The 13,471-nt window shown below is 40.3% G+C and overlaps 1 long non-coding RNA gene across 2 annotated transcripts; it reads left to right on the top strand.

The window, feature by feature from the left end:
- The first annotated feature begins 602 nt into the window (after positions 1-602).
- On the top strand, positions 603-11,374 carry LOC139440021 (uncharacterized). Of its 2 annotated transcripts, none has more exons than XR_011650139.1 (3): positions 603-950; positions 3,140-3,220; positions 9,950-11,374. It is a non-coding gene; the product is annotated as an uncharacterized lncRNA (long non-coding RNA). The 2 variants fall into 2 exon arrangements; XR_011650140.1 differs by lacking the exon at positions 603-950 and adding an exon at positions 2,849-2,988.
- Positions 11,375-13,471: the final 2,097 nt, after the last annotated feature.

The raw sequence follows: 13,471 nt of genomic DNA, 5'->3' as shown, positions 1-13,471 counted from the left end.
CAGTTACAGCAGAATAAATATTCTCAGTCTAGGACCCAAACGTCTAGGTCCACATTACTTTAAGCTTCCTGAGGTTTTGTTTTTTAATCTCAGGGTAAGTTTACACCAAGCTGTCAAATATGGATTAGTGTTTGACCTTTGCCAAACACTGTGACAGCAGAGTGCTTTGAACAGTTCCTTAGTAGAAGGCCAGTGGATGAGAAAGAAGCAGACACACATACACATTTGCCATGTAGATGAGGCACATTGAAAAGTGCGTGTGAATATATTGTCTTGAGAACCAAGGACAAGCGACCATGTGTCAAAAGGGCAGGCTCGCCATTAGAATGTCCTCTGTCTACAAAGGGCTATAGGCAAAGGGTCCCCATGGCAGGTGCTCCCATCCCAGCAACAACACGCCCTGTCGAAAGGCTCAAACTCTGCCACACCCACCAACTAAGTATCTTGAGAGAGGGCTTTGGGAGAGGCACCCAAAGCCAAAAGGCGGTGCTTCTCCAGGCCTCCCAGGCTCACTGCCAGTGATGGGCTTGCTTCGAAGGTGGGCGGTGGGGAGGGGCTTCTCACCCCTTCGGGTGCGGCTTCCCACTTACCCTCAATCAGTTTGATCCTGAAGTAAGCGATAAGGAGCAGCAGCAGCAGCGTCACGGGCAGGAAGACTCCAGAGAAGAGGAACCAGCCCGGGAGCTCCCTCAGGAAGGCTGCCAGGACAGGCTCCATTGCCCGTCGGGCCCTCCTGGGAGCAGGGTCTCATGGAGGCCGCAGCAGCTGGGCGTGGAGGCTGCGCTCGCAGGGCCCCGGCCTTTGCTCAGCACATCCCCGTGGAGCCTCGGGCCGGACTTCGCTCTGTTGCAGCAGCCCCGTGGCTTCTGGGAGGACTGCGGCAGGTTACTCTGTAACTGGCTACAAAGGGGAGAGAGCTTGGGAGGTGGATCTTCCCAGCCTTCTCGGAGGTGAGTATTTATCTGGCAGGGGTTGGGGTGAAAGCAGGAGGCCTAGCTCTCTTTATGTTCAGTTTATCTGGAATGACAAGTACCTGGCTTTCAGCAAGCCCCATTTTGCCTAGATTAGTCTTCCTATGCATTTTTATTATTTTTTTATTTTTTTAGGCTGGCTATTGCATTTTATTTTATTTTTATTTTTATTTTTTTATTGACTTTGTAATAATATTACATTAAAAAATATATATATATGAGGTCCCATTCAACCCCACCACCTCCACCCCACCTCTCCCCCCCCAGCAACACTCATTCCCATCATCATGACACATCCATTGCATTTGGTAAGTACATCTTTGGGCATCTCTGCACCTCATGGTCAATGGTCCACATCATGGCCCATACCTATGCATTTTTAGATGGAGGGAGAATTTGTCCTATATTTTCTAAATTTTGGAGTTAAAAATTACTTAGTAGTCATGTTTATGTACCTGTGTCTAGAACTAAATGAATTTTCCCTCATATATAGTTGGTTCAACTAGTACCAAGGAAGAGGAAACAAAGTTGTTTCCAAAAGCCAACCCTTTTTCTGCTCTGTGTCCTGCTCTGACTGCTCCACCTCTGAGCGGAGTGCATGGTTTTTTCATTTATTCAAAAGCATTTCATTCTACCAGAACCCAACCTCTTGACTAAGTGCTGGAATAGACAAAGGGGAGGAGTTCATTGACCCAGCTCTCTAAGAGGGACAAAGATACAGAAATCATGGCCACAAGTGACAATAGTGGAAGGGCAGGTAGTACACACCCTTTCCCTTCTCCGATCCATATTTCAGTCTTCGATGGCTGGCCCGCCGTTAGCAGTAGGTGGGCCCCAAATGAAAGTGATGTGGGTTGTGTGGTAACTCCAAAGTTTCTGGGAAAAGAAAGGGCAAAAATCTCTGGTGACAGTTATGTACTTGTTATTGGCTGTTTTAGTGAAAATTTTTCAAAGATGCTGGTCTACTAAACTGGAACCTGAAAGATTATTTCCATATAAATAAGATCTCACCAACAGTTTGGAAATTTTGGTGGGAATTGAGAACCATCTCTTCTGTTCATTCCTCTTCTCCCGTTCTAACCCTGTGCCCCATCCTACTTGGCCTTGGTGTGTGAGCTGGCCGAGTCAAGGAAGAATAAATTCTTCCATGGCCAAGCAGAGTCTTATTCCCAATGTAAAGCCTGCACTCTAATGTAGAAAATAATACTGGAGAGGGTTGCTGGGATGCTTGGTTGACATTCCTGAGTGGTGAATGGTAAACAAGTTCCTTCTCAGAAGAGAGATGTCTTAATTTCAGAAAAAAACATTAGGATGCCCAATAATAAGTCAGCACTTGTTCTTCTCCAACCTGTCCACGGTATTGCTGCTATCACTCTGTGTGCCTTCCGTCGAGATGGCTCTCTGGTGCTCTTTCAGCTTGAACAGGATGCTAATTTGTAAAGTGTCAGTCTACAAAGAACCTCCATGAGCAGGTGACATTACCAGGGAGACATTAGGCAGCTGTTAGGCAGGCTGTTTGTCATGTTCGTTCTTTCCATTTCATTCCGCTCAGCAATTCTTCATTGGATGCCTAGACAAAGGGGAGACACAGACCCTGCAGGAGGAACAGGCAAGCTGATAAATGGCAATAATGTAAGCACCCAAACTGAAATATAAACAAAAAGCAATGGAGGCCATGAAGAGAGATTGGCTGAGTTGATTAAGAAGATGGTGCTTCAGCTGAACCTGGGGGATGGGTAGCCCAGGATGGCCCAGTGTAAACAAGCACGTGACAGTGGGGCAGGGCAGGGTTTTGGGAGGATGACAAAAGGTGTGGGTGGTATCAAAGTTTACAGATTACCCTACTGAGGACTATGCTCTCAGGATTCGGGGACCAACTAAAGGATTCTGACTGTGGAAGGGCATGCTCTGACCTGGGATTTAGGAAGTTCTTTAAAGAATGGACTGAAGAAAATAGATTCAGAGAGTAGACTCTCTAAGATATAAGGAAACTGCGATCAGGAACAGCAGAGGGAAGGTAGGCTGCAGAAAGAAACAGTCCTTGGTGAATAATGGGATGGAGACAGGCAGACATTGCCACTGGTGCTCGCTAGTAATCGCTGAACGCTTACTACGTGTCAGGCACCGTATAGACACTTTTTTTTTACTGTCTTGTTTAATCCTTGCAGTGACCTTATGAGGAAGATACTCATGATACAGATGGAACAAGGCACAGAGAGGTTCAATCACTTGCCCAAGACACCTATCTAGTAAGTGAGGATTTCAGGATCTGAACCCTGAGCATGTGCTCTTGTCTGCTATGCTTTGTCCAGCGTGGGTGACCGGGTGGTGTAACAAACTGAGACCTGAACATGGGTCAGGCAACAGGTTGTGATGAGAAGACGCACTTTTGCACTCATTAAGTTTTAAGTTCTGTGATGTACAGTGGGAGAAATACAGAGTTTGGGAGAGAGAATAGGAGTTAGATGTATATTTGAGAGTTATTGTGTAAAAATGGTGGCTGTGGTTTAGGGAGTAGAGAGGTTGCTCAGGAGGGAGTGTACGTGGAAATAAAATAAAGACCAGCTGCAGACCCTAAAGAATGCTCTTCCATGACGGGGAGGAGGGGTAAGACCCAGGGAAGAAAACCCAAAAGGGAGGCTCTAAGAGGCTGGAGAGGAACCAAGAGGAAATCATATTAGGTAAATGGTGGCAAAAGAAAAGCTCCAGGAGAAGATGTAAGTGGTATTTGCTGGATATTTACTGCACTGAGGTCATTCTGATCCACATGGAGAGTTTTGAGAGAGCATATTCTTTGAGGACACTTAAGGATTTTCTTCTTTTTATTTTACGTGGGGACATTTTTGGGACATTTGGGATTGTCCTGTATGACATTGCAATGATGGAAACAGGCCATTACACCTTTTGTGATAACCTAATAAAATTGTGTGGGGCAAAGTATGAACTATATAATGTAAACTATAGTTTATGGTTAATAGCAGTGCTTCAATATATGTTCATCAGTTATAACAAATGTACCACAGTAATGAAAGATGGTGTTCGTGGGGGAAAGTGTGGGAAGGCTGGAGGGTGGGGCATATGTGTAAGAAACGAAGATTAGTTTAGTTTTCACATAAAGGAAGAAAATATTGATTACTGTAACCGGGCAGCCTACTGCCTCAGTCTCCCACTCCCGGGTTAAGCAGGAACAAAAGAAACAAGCTTAAGCCAGTCCTATAGGCAGTAAAAAAGATGCCCAAGAAAGAGCTAAGTCAATACCAATTCAGCACTAAATTCCATTCCTTATTTGGCAAAGGGGAGCAGGTAAAAACTAAAATGGTTGGAATGTGATGGGGGAAGCGGTTCATCACAAACTTTTGCATGAGAAAGTTAGATTTTCTCGGATAGTCTGTAACCTCTGAAGTATCCAATCTATGGAGAAACAGAGGAAGGGCTTGTGTGCTAGGCTTAGGGGTACAAATTGTGTCATTTTTCTTTGTTCGGGGCACCAGCCACGTTTTCTGGTTGTGCACTCCTTCTTGCAAGACTGAGAATAAATTCTTTTCTTCTCCACAATTGGGTGAGCCTTATTTTCTTCCAGAAGAAAATTTCTTTCTAACATGTGGGAATCCCCTATATTTTTGATGTAACATTTATGTAATCTAAAGCTTCTTTAAAAATAAAAAAAAAAATTAAAAATAGAAGAAATCTTGGGCAACTTAAAAAAATAGCTCATTAGGGGTGTAACAGATATAATAAATTACACATACTTGAAACGTATAATTTGATGAGTTCTGACATATATATATGCTGATGAAGCCATCATGACAGTCAAAGTAGCAAATACATCCACCATCCTCAAAAGTTTTCTCAAGCCTCTTTCCAAACCTTCTCTCCCAACCTTTTCAACCCTCCCAGTGCTTGGGAAACCACTGGTCTATTTTCTGTTTCAATAGATGTTCTGTTTCAATAGGTGTTCCCCAATGAACACCATCTTTCATTAATGTGATACATTTGTTACAATTGATGAACACATATTGAAGCATTGCTGTTAACCATGAACTATAGGTTACATTATATAGTTCATACTTTGCCCCGCACAATTTCATAGGTTATCACAAACAGTGTAATGGCCTGTTTCCATCATTGCAATGTCATGCAGGACAATTCCAAATGTCCCAAAAATGTCCCCATGTAAAATAAAAAGAAGAAAATCCTTAAGTGTCCTCAAAGAAAATATCTAGAATTTTATATAAATGGAGTCATATAGTAGGTCTCTTGACTTTCAGTCTGGCCTCTCAAACTTGGCATAATTATTTTAAATTTCTCCACATTGTTGTGTGAATCAATAGTTCGTTTCTTTATATCGATGAGTAGCATTTCATTATATGGATACACCATCATTTATTTATCCATTCACTTATTGATGGACATCTGGATTGTTTCCCATTTTAGGTTATTACAAAGAATGCTGCTATGAAAATTCCCATACAGGTCTTTGTACGGACATGTGTTTTCATTTCTCTTGGGTAAAGAATGACTAGATCAGGGAGCCAATGTGCTTAGTGGTTGAGCTTCCGCTTCCTACATACGAGGTCTGGGATTCAATCCCCCACCCTGGTACCTCAAAAATAAATAAAATAAATAAAATAAAAATAAAAATGACTGGATCATGTGGTGGGTGTATTTTTTTTTTAAGAAATCATCAAAACGTTTTTCAATGTATTATACCACTTTATATGCCCACAACACTGTATGAAATTTCCAGTTCCTTCACATACTAACACTTGGTATGGTCATTCTTTTTCATTTTAGTCTTTCCACTGGATATGTAGTGTCATCTTATTTAGGTTTTAACATCTGTGATGGTTAGGCTAAATTCTTTGTTTTCTTTCCCAACATTTTCCCTTATCATATGACAAGTATTAGTTTCATGACATAATGTATAAGGATGTCAAGTTTAAGAATGAATATTACCCAAGGACTTGTGCCCTATTCTGTAGGGAATTAATGAATTTCTGGTTGTATACAGGAAAATTTAACATTGTTTGGCAGAAATATATATATATATATATATATTTCTTAGAGACTAAGTATGGTTTAAGGTAATGTGTATGGTTGTCAAGTTAACAAGGGGTGGACTGTGATGGTTAGGCTAATGTGCCAACTTGGCCAGGTAATTGTGCCCAGTTGTTTGGTCAAGCAAGCCCTAGGCTAATTGTAATGCCAGGACATTTATGGGCTTTAGCCATCAGTGAGTTTACTGCACAGGTGGCTGATTACATCTACAATCAACCAGGAAGACTGCCATCAGCAATGAGTGATGTTTTATCCAATCAGTTGAATGCCCTAAAAGGGGAAGTGATTTCAGCATTCAGAGAGAATTACCCAGCTCCTTTTTGGACAGCCAATGTCTCCCAGAAACTCATCAAGGACCTTCATTGGACTTTCATCGGAACCCCTGGTTTGCAGCCTGCCTGAGGAACCTGGACCTGTGTATCCCCACGGTCATGTGAGAGACTCTTATAAAATCTCATACTATTTACAGACATCTCCTGTTGATTCAGTTTTCTATAGAATCTTGAGGAATATAATAACCATTTCCCTAATAATGTTGAACATTTTTTCAAGTGCTTATTTATCATTCATATATCTTCTTTGGTGAAATATCTGTTCAAATTTTTTAAAAATTGGGTTGGTTGGTTATTTATTGAATTTTGAGAGTTCTTTATATATTCTGGAAACAAGTCCTTTATCAGATAAATGATTTGCAAGGATTTTTCTTCTAGTCTATGTCTTATCTTTTTATTTGTTTAATAATGTCTTTTGAAATACAGAAGTTTTAATTTTGGTAAAGTCTAATTTATCAGTTTATTCTTTTATGGGTTATACTTATGTCATATCTAAGAAATCTTTGCCCAACCCAAGGTCACAGAGATCTTTTCCTGTATTTTCTTCTATAAGTAATATGTTTTTAAGTTTTCCATTTAGTTCTATGATCTATTGAGTTATCTTTTGTGTAGGGTGAGGTAAAGTCAGAGTTCGTTTTTTTCCTTTCCTTTTTTTTTTTTTTTTACATATATGTATATTCAATTGTTCCAGCACCATTTGTTGAAGACTATCCCTGGTGCCACTAAACTGCTTTTGCACCTTTGTCAAAAATCAGAAGTACAATTATTTGTGAGCCTATTTGTACACGCCCATTGATGTATTTGTTAACTTTGTAATACTGCGTCTCCTGACGCGTGAACATGGCATATTTTTCCATTTATTTAGGTCTTCCTTAATTTCTCTCAGCAATGTTTTATGGTTTTCAGTGTACTATTCTTGAACATCTTTTTGTTGGATTTATCTATATTTCATATTTTATGCTATTGTAAAGGATATTGCTTTTTAAATTTCAATTTCTGACTGTTCTTTACTACATCAAAGGTTTTCTTAAGAAAAAATACCTCCTCTCTGGGCACTTCTACAAGATTATATTTTAGAATTTGTTAAAACGTCCTTTAGAGCTTGACAACTTATGTCTGTTAAGGCTCTTATCCCAATCCAAACCGGTTGCTTGGGTTATACTGAGAAGGCACAGCTGCTATAAAAGGACGGGGATGTTTAAAACACTGGTAATTTGCCTATTGGGTATCTGGTGGATGGGTTTCATAGAATGTATAATTTGCTACCACAATGACAGTTTTTTTGTTTGTTTGTTTCTCAACCTGGCTCTTTACCATGTGGTGGAAATAATCACTAATGTAATTGGAAAAATATATATCTGTAAAAATAGAGGGGCATATTATGTTGCAGATTAAACCCTTTCATGGCTTTCCTTAATAATGAGTGCTCTCATTGTTGAATTACATGATGATTTAAGGCACAACATGATGGCAGATGTCAATATTTGGGAGTAAAATTCCTGGAGAACTACCTGTTAGAATGGACTCTTCATGACAGCTGACCACAAGCCTAGCTTAGATACCTACAAACGATGGAAGGTAATACCAAAGCCACCAGGCCTCAGATTGGGATTCTGAATATTGAGTGACTGAGCCATAAAGTCTGAACTCAATCCAATGTTGTCCTGTAGAGCAATCAAAGTTCCAAAGTCCAGCAGGGGAAGGTGCCGAGGTGCCATTGACTCATAGCTGGAATATCAAATTTTCTATTTAATGCAGATACAAACTAGTACAAAAATAAAATGCAAACAAAACTTAAGAATTTCAAATTAAAGGATTTGATTTAATTATATGGGCAACATTTTGCTGAAATGAAGCATCGCTCCCATGTAAATGTGCTACTGACTGCTCCAGCGTGAACTCTTTTGAGAAGGAAAGCACATGCTCCTCTGAATTTTGCTCATTAGCTCCTCTGGAAAATCCTTCAAGTCGTCCTCCATGTAAAGTCATAAGTAGAAGATGGATGCCCAGTCAAAGTGGAAGCTCTCTCCTGCAGCGTAAACAGTTATAAACACAGTGTATATTTTTGTGAGAATTGTGTAAAATTGAGTTTGTGAGAACCCTTCTGTCTAAGGTAAAAAAAAAACTGGTAGAAGTGTTACTACAACCAGTGAGTGTACCTTTGTGCAGGGCTGCAGGTTTTATGGATCCCAATGTGTTGGGTTACGTTTTGGCATGGCTGATGGATCCCATCCCGACAAAGCATGCAGAGTTGGATCCTGGCAGAGAAAGGGCCTGAGAACGAGTTCTAGTAGCAAAGCTGTGTGCACTTATGAAAGCTCAATATATGTCTTATAAGAGCAATTTAATTGTACAGTTGTGTATTCCATGCAAAATAACAGCGACTTAAAAATATATGTGAATTCCTCTTGGGAATGACTTAATTGCAGATTAATTTTGCATGTTTTCCAAAATTATTGATTATACCCAAATTCAAATATGAAGACAAGGAATTTCCTAGTGGAAGCCAAATATAAAAACTGAAAGATTGACAGAACTTTCAAAATGTCAAAATTTTCTTATTTATTTGTTAGCTTTTAAATATTGAGTTCATATTTCTTTCTCAGTCTAAACATTCACTTTTATATAGACTTCTGTATTTATAATTTTGTGTTTTTTCTCTTAACTAGCTCTTCCTACCCTAAAACATACATGCTTCAGACCTCTCAAATCTGGATCTGTTGCTGGGTAAGAATAGAAATTTTCCAGAAGATAAAAACCTAAGAACAGTACCAGAGAGTCTTGCAGCTCATTTTGTGATTTCTAAATTCGCTAATTTGTGCTCCCTGCCATAATTTTGGGAGAGGAGGCTGTTGAACCCCTCTGGTTGGTCTCTCTGGCTGTTTGAAGGCTCTGGAAGGCATTTCTAATTCAGTCAACCCCACTAGAGGGCAGCCATATTCAATTCTAAAAGGGCAGTGGAATGATGTGGAGAAAGTGGCCCCGGTAGCTGCTGAGGGTAGGGAGAGGAAAGAAGGGATATGGTGTGGGGGCATTTTCAGGAGTTGGAGTTGTCCTGGGGGTACTGCAGGGACAGATGCTGGACATTGTATGTCCTACCATGGCCCACTGGGTGGAATGGGGGAGCGTGTAAAATACAATGTAAACCATTATCCATGTGGTGCAGCAGTGCTTCAAGATGTATTCACCAAATGCAATCAATGTGCTACGATGATGAAAGAGGTTGTTGATGTGAGAGGAGTGGGGTGAGGGGGATAGGGGGTATATGGGGCCTCTTATATATATATATATATTTTAATGTAACGTTAAAAAAAAAGAGGGAAAAAAATAAAAGGGCAGTGGAAGTGATGCTAGAGGCTCTGTCAGAGAACAGCTTCAACTGCGCAGGAATGAAATTTAATGGAGATACTATTGGTTGATTTGGTTTTTAAAAAATTGGGGGTCAACCTTACTGTCTAACATGGTGTTTTTCCCACCCACAGAGAAGACAATCCAATGCAGCACGCTTGCCCAGAATTACAGCCGACCTGAGAGCACGTGAAATGTGTTAAAAAAAATACCCCCGAATTTATTTCCATTTTCTTTCAGAGAAAAAAAAAATCCTTGCTGACTCCTGCAATATCCAAATGGCAAGTCCACGGTGCTCATTTAAGTGCACGTGTTTTCAGATGACTCTGGATCTGACTGCTGCTTTGCCAGGGCCCTACCTTCTGCCGGGGCCGCGGTTCCCGGAGTCATCCCTACAGCACGGGCCGGGGCCTCCCGGAGCAGAGCGAGTCTAATACACACGTCTGTGCTCATCGCCAGGGCTAACCTGCCAGGCCATCACTAGAATATTTTTTTTGTGAAAGTGGTAACAGGAAGATAACAGCTGTTTGTATAAAGAAATGGAGAGCTCATTTGCATGGCACCTGGAGGCAATATAGAGATTAATGTGTGTTGTCATTTCTCTGGGCGTCATCTGACTTGGCTGAAATGGCTTCCACACACATCTATCTCCCCTTTTGTGCCATTCACTCCTCCTGAATGCTGATTGATTTACTCTCAGTTCAGCAGAGTGCGGCAGGCAGTAATGAGAGGTGGCCATCTGGTAGTCCTATGTTATCTTCCCACTGCCCCTAAAAAGAAGACGAGAAGGGGACATTATGTGCCTGGGTGTCCATCCAGCTGCTCAGAGTTCCTGTCTCCTCCTGGGGAATGCAGGACAGATGTCCCTCCAGTCCGTGGTGCTGGAGCTGGTAAGCAAAGGCCTCTTCCATTTCAGAATTCAGATAGATGGGTAACGGTGCCTATATGTCCTGGTTAACCCTTAGGCCATGCAAACAGAGATAGGCAAATTAGAGCCACTGCTCTATGGTGATATTTTATAGTTATGTACTGATACAAGGTCCATAGAGATAAGGTTCTTTACAGACATCTAGAGCAATATCATTAATGCTGTCTTAATTCTTCAAAGAGCAGGAAACCATCTGGTCTCAGTAATTGCTTCTATACATAATTTTTTCTTTTCATAATATTTTCAGAGTAATCAGATATTAACTCATCATGGGTAAGAGAATAATAAATAAAATGATATAAAATTTCTTTCTATGTCAAGGACACTGTTTTTTAAAAATCAACTTTATTTAGTATAGTTTACATACAATAAAATGCACCATTTTAAGTATATATATCAATGAATTTTGACATATTTAAATATCCTTATAATCACCAGCACAATGAAGAAATAGAATACTTTAATCATCTAAAACTTTTTCCTGAGGTACTCACCAAATGCAATGAATGTGTCATGATGATGGGGGAGAGTGTTGCTGTGGGGGGAGTGGTGGGGTGGGGGCGGCGGGGGCGAATGGGGACCTCATATTTTTTGAATGTAATATTTTTTTTAAAAAATGAATAAATAAAATAAAAAAATAATAAAACTTTTTCCTTGGGCTATTTCCCAATTCATCTCTCCCTCGCCTGTCCCCAGACTACCTCTGATATTCTGTCATTGGAGATGAAATTGATTATTACCAGGGCTTCATAAATATAGAATTTTATGTTAAGTATACTTTTGTGTCTGACTTCTTTAGCTTTTGCGTAATTCATCCATTCTATTGCATATACCAGTAATTAATTTATTTTCATTGCTGAGTAGTATTCCACTGAAGAATATGCCAAAATTTGTTTATCCATTCACCTGTTATGAACATTTGAATTGTTTACAGTTTTTAGCTTGATGAAAGTGCTATGGCCATTTGTATACAGATTTTTGTGTGGACATACATCTTCTTTGAGCAAATAGGAGTGGATTGCTGGATTTTATAAGTGTATGTTTAATTTTATAAGAAACTGCTTCACGATTCCATTAGTACTGTATGAGGGGTCTCTATTTAAGGCTTTTTTAAACTTTCTCTCAGGAAGCTTTTGTAGTTTCAAGTGTATAGGTCTTGCATATATTTTTAAAAATTTATTCCTAAGTATTTCATGTTGGGATGATTGTTTGTGGCCAGTATATAGAAATACAGTTAATTTCTGTATATCAACCTTGTATCTTGAGACCTTTCTACATTTGCTTATCAGTGTTAGGAGCTTTTTGTATAGACTCCTTAGGGTTTCTTATGTGTTCTAGTGGTACATAAAGCTTCACTTCTTTCTTTCCAGTTTGTATGCCTGTTGTTTCTTTTTCTTGCCTAATTGCACTGGCTAGGAGCCCCTGGAGAGACTTGAATAAATGGTATGAGTGAGCAATTGTTCTTTCCTTGGGAGCTGTTTTTGCCCAGCCTCCTGGAGTTTTAACCCATGCCTGCAGAGATTTCTACTTGGCAAAAGACTCAAAGGATCCCTGTGCAGAGTTTTGAAACTCTTTCTCTGCTGGGCTCCCTCCCCTGGGCACTCTGCCGTGCAAATTCTAGCTGCCTTGGTCCCCCACACTCCTTTCTGTGACCTTCTCAACTGAGCAAGATTGCCTGGCTCTGTTTGGGTTCTCCTTTCCTGTCCTAGGTGTTGGCAGGACTCACCTTAATTTTTACCCTTTTAATTAATTAATTAATTATTTAGGTTCTACGATCTCTTTATTGATTTTTTAATGTTACATTAAAAAAATATAAGAGTTTCCTACATACCCCCAACCCCCTCCTCACCTCACTCCTCCCACATAAACAACCTCTTTCATCATTGTGGCACATTCATTACATTTGGTGAATACATTTTGGAACACTGCTGCACCCAAGGATAATAGTTTACATTGTAGTTGACACTCTTCTCCAGTCCATTCAGTGGGTTATGCCAGGATATATAATGTCCAGTATCTGTCCCTGCAATATCATTTAGGACAACTCCAAATCCCAAAAATGCCCCACATCACATCTCTTCTTCCCTCTCCCTGCCCTCAGAAATTACTGTGGCCACTTTCTCCACATCAGTGCTACAGTTTCTTCCATTACTAGTCATAACGGTTCCATAGTAGAATATCAGTAAGTCCACTCTGATCCATACTCTATTCCTCCATCCTGTGGACCCTGGGATGGTTATGTCCACTCCACCTCTATATTGAGAGGGGGCTTAGATTCCACATGGATGATGGATGCAATTCTCCTGCCTGAAGTTGTAGGCACTCTCGGCTCCCTGTTATGGTGGTTGACCTTCTTCACCTCCCTGTTAGCTGGCTGGGGTAAGTCCAATGAACCAGACTTACCCTTCTTTTAAGAACCACAGTCTTTCACTGTACAATAGTTGAAAATAATATTTTTCTATATTTTGTTCAGTTTTCTAGTTGTTTACTGTGGTGGGGTAGAGTGGGCCTTGTTACTCCTTTGTGGCTGGAATGTTTAATTGTGTACCTGTTTATTATTTACTTTTTATTTTGAAAATTGCTTTGTGGCTCAGCCAGTTTTATCCTGGTCGGAGAGGCAGGGTTTCTGGTAAGAGAGGCAACCTGGCTCACATTAGGCTTATACTGAGAGAGCTTCTAAAAAAATGCCCACAGTCACTGGGGATCCTGACTTAAATAGCATCTGCAGTTTCTAAAAGCTCCCCAGGTAGATTATAGAGAATAGCCAGAGGTGAGAATGACCAGTTTACCCTCAACACTACAGAATTTGCCACTATGTGTTCTACGGCATCCTG

The sequence above is a fragment of the Dasypus novemcinctus genome, chromosome 11 (assembly GCF_030445035.2).
Source record: "Dasypus novemcinctus isolate mDasNov1 chromosome 11, mDasNov1.1.hap2, whole genome shotgun sequence".
Taxonomy (NCBI): domain Eukaryota; kingdom Metazoa; phylum Chordata; class Mammalia; order Cingulata; family Dasypodidae; genus Dasypus; species Dasypus novemcinctus.
The sequence above is the reverse complement of the archived record's forward strand: the minus strand, read 5'-3'. Positions and strand labels throughout refer to the sequence as shown.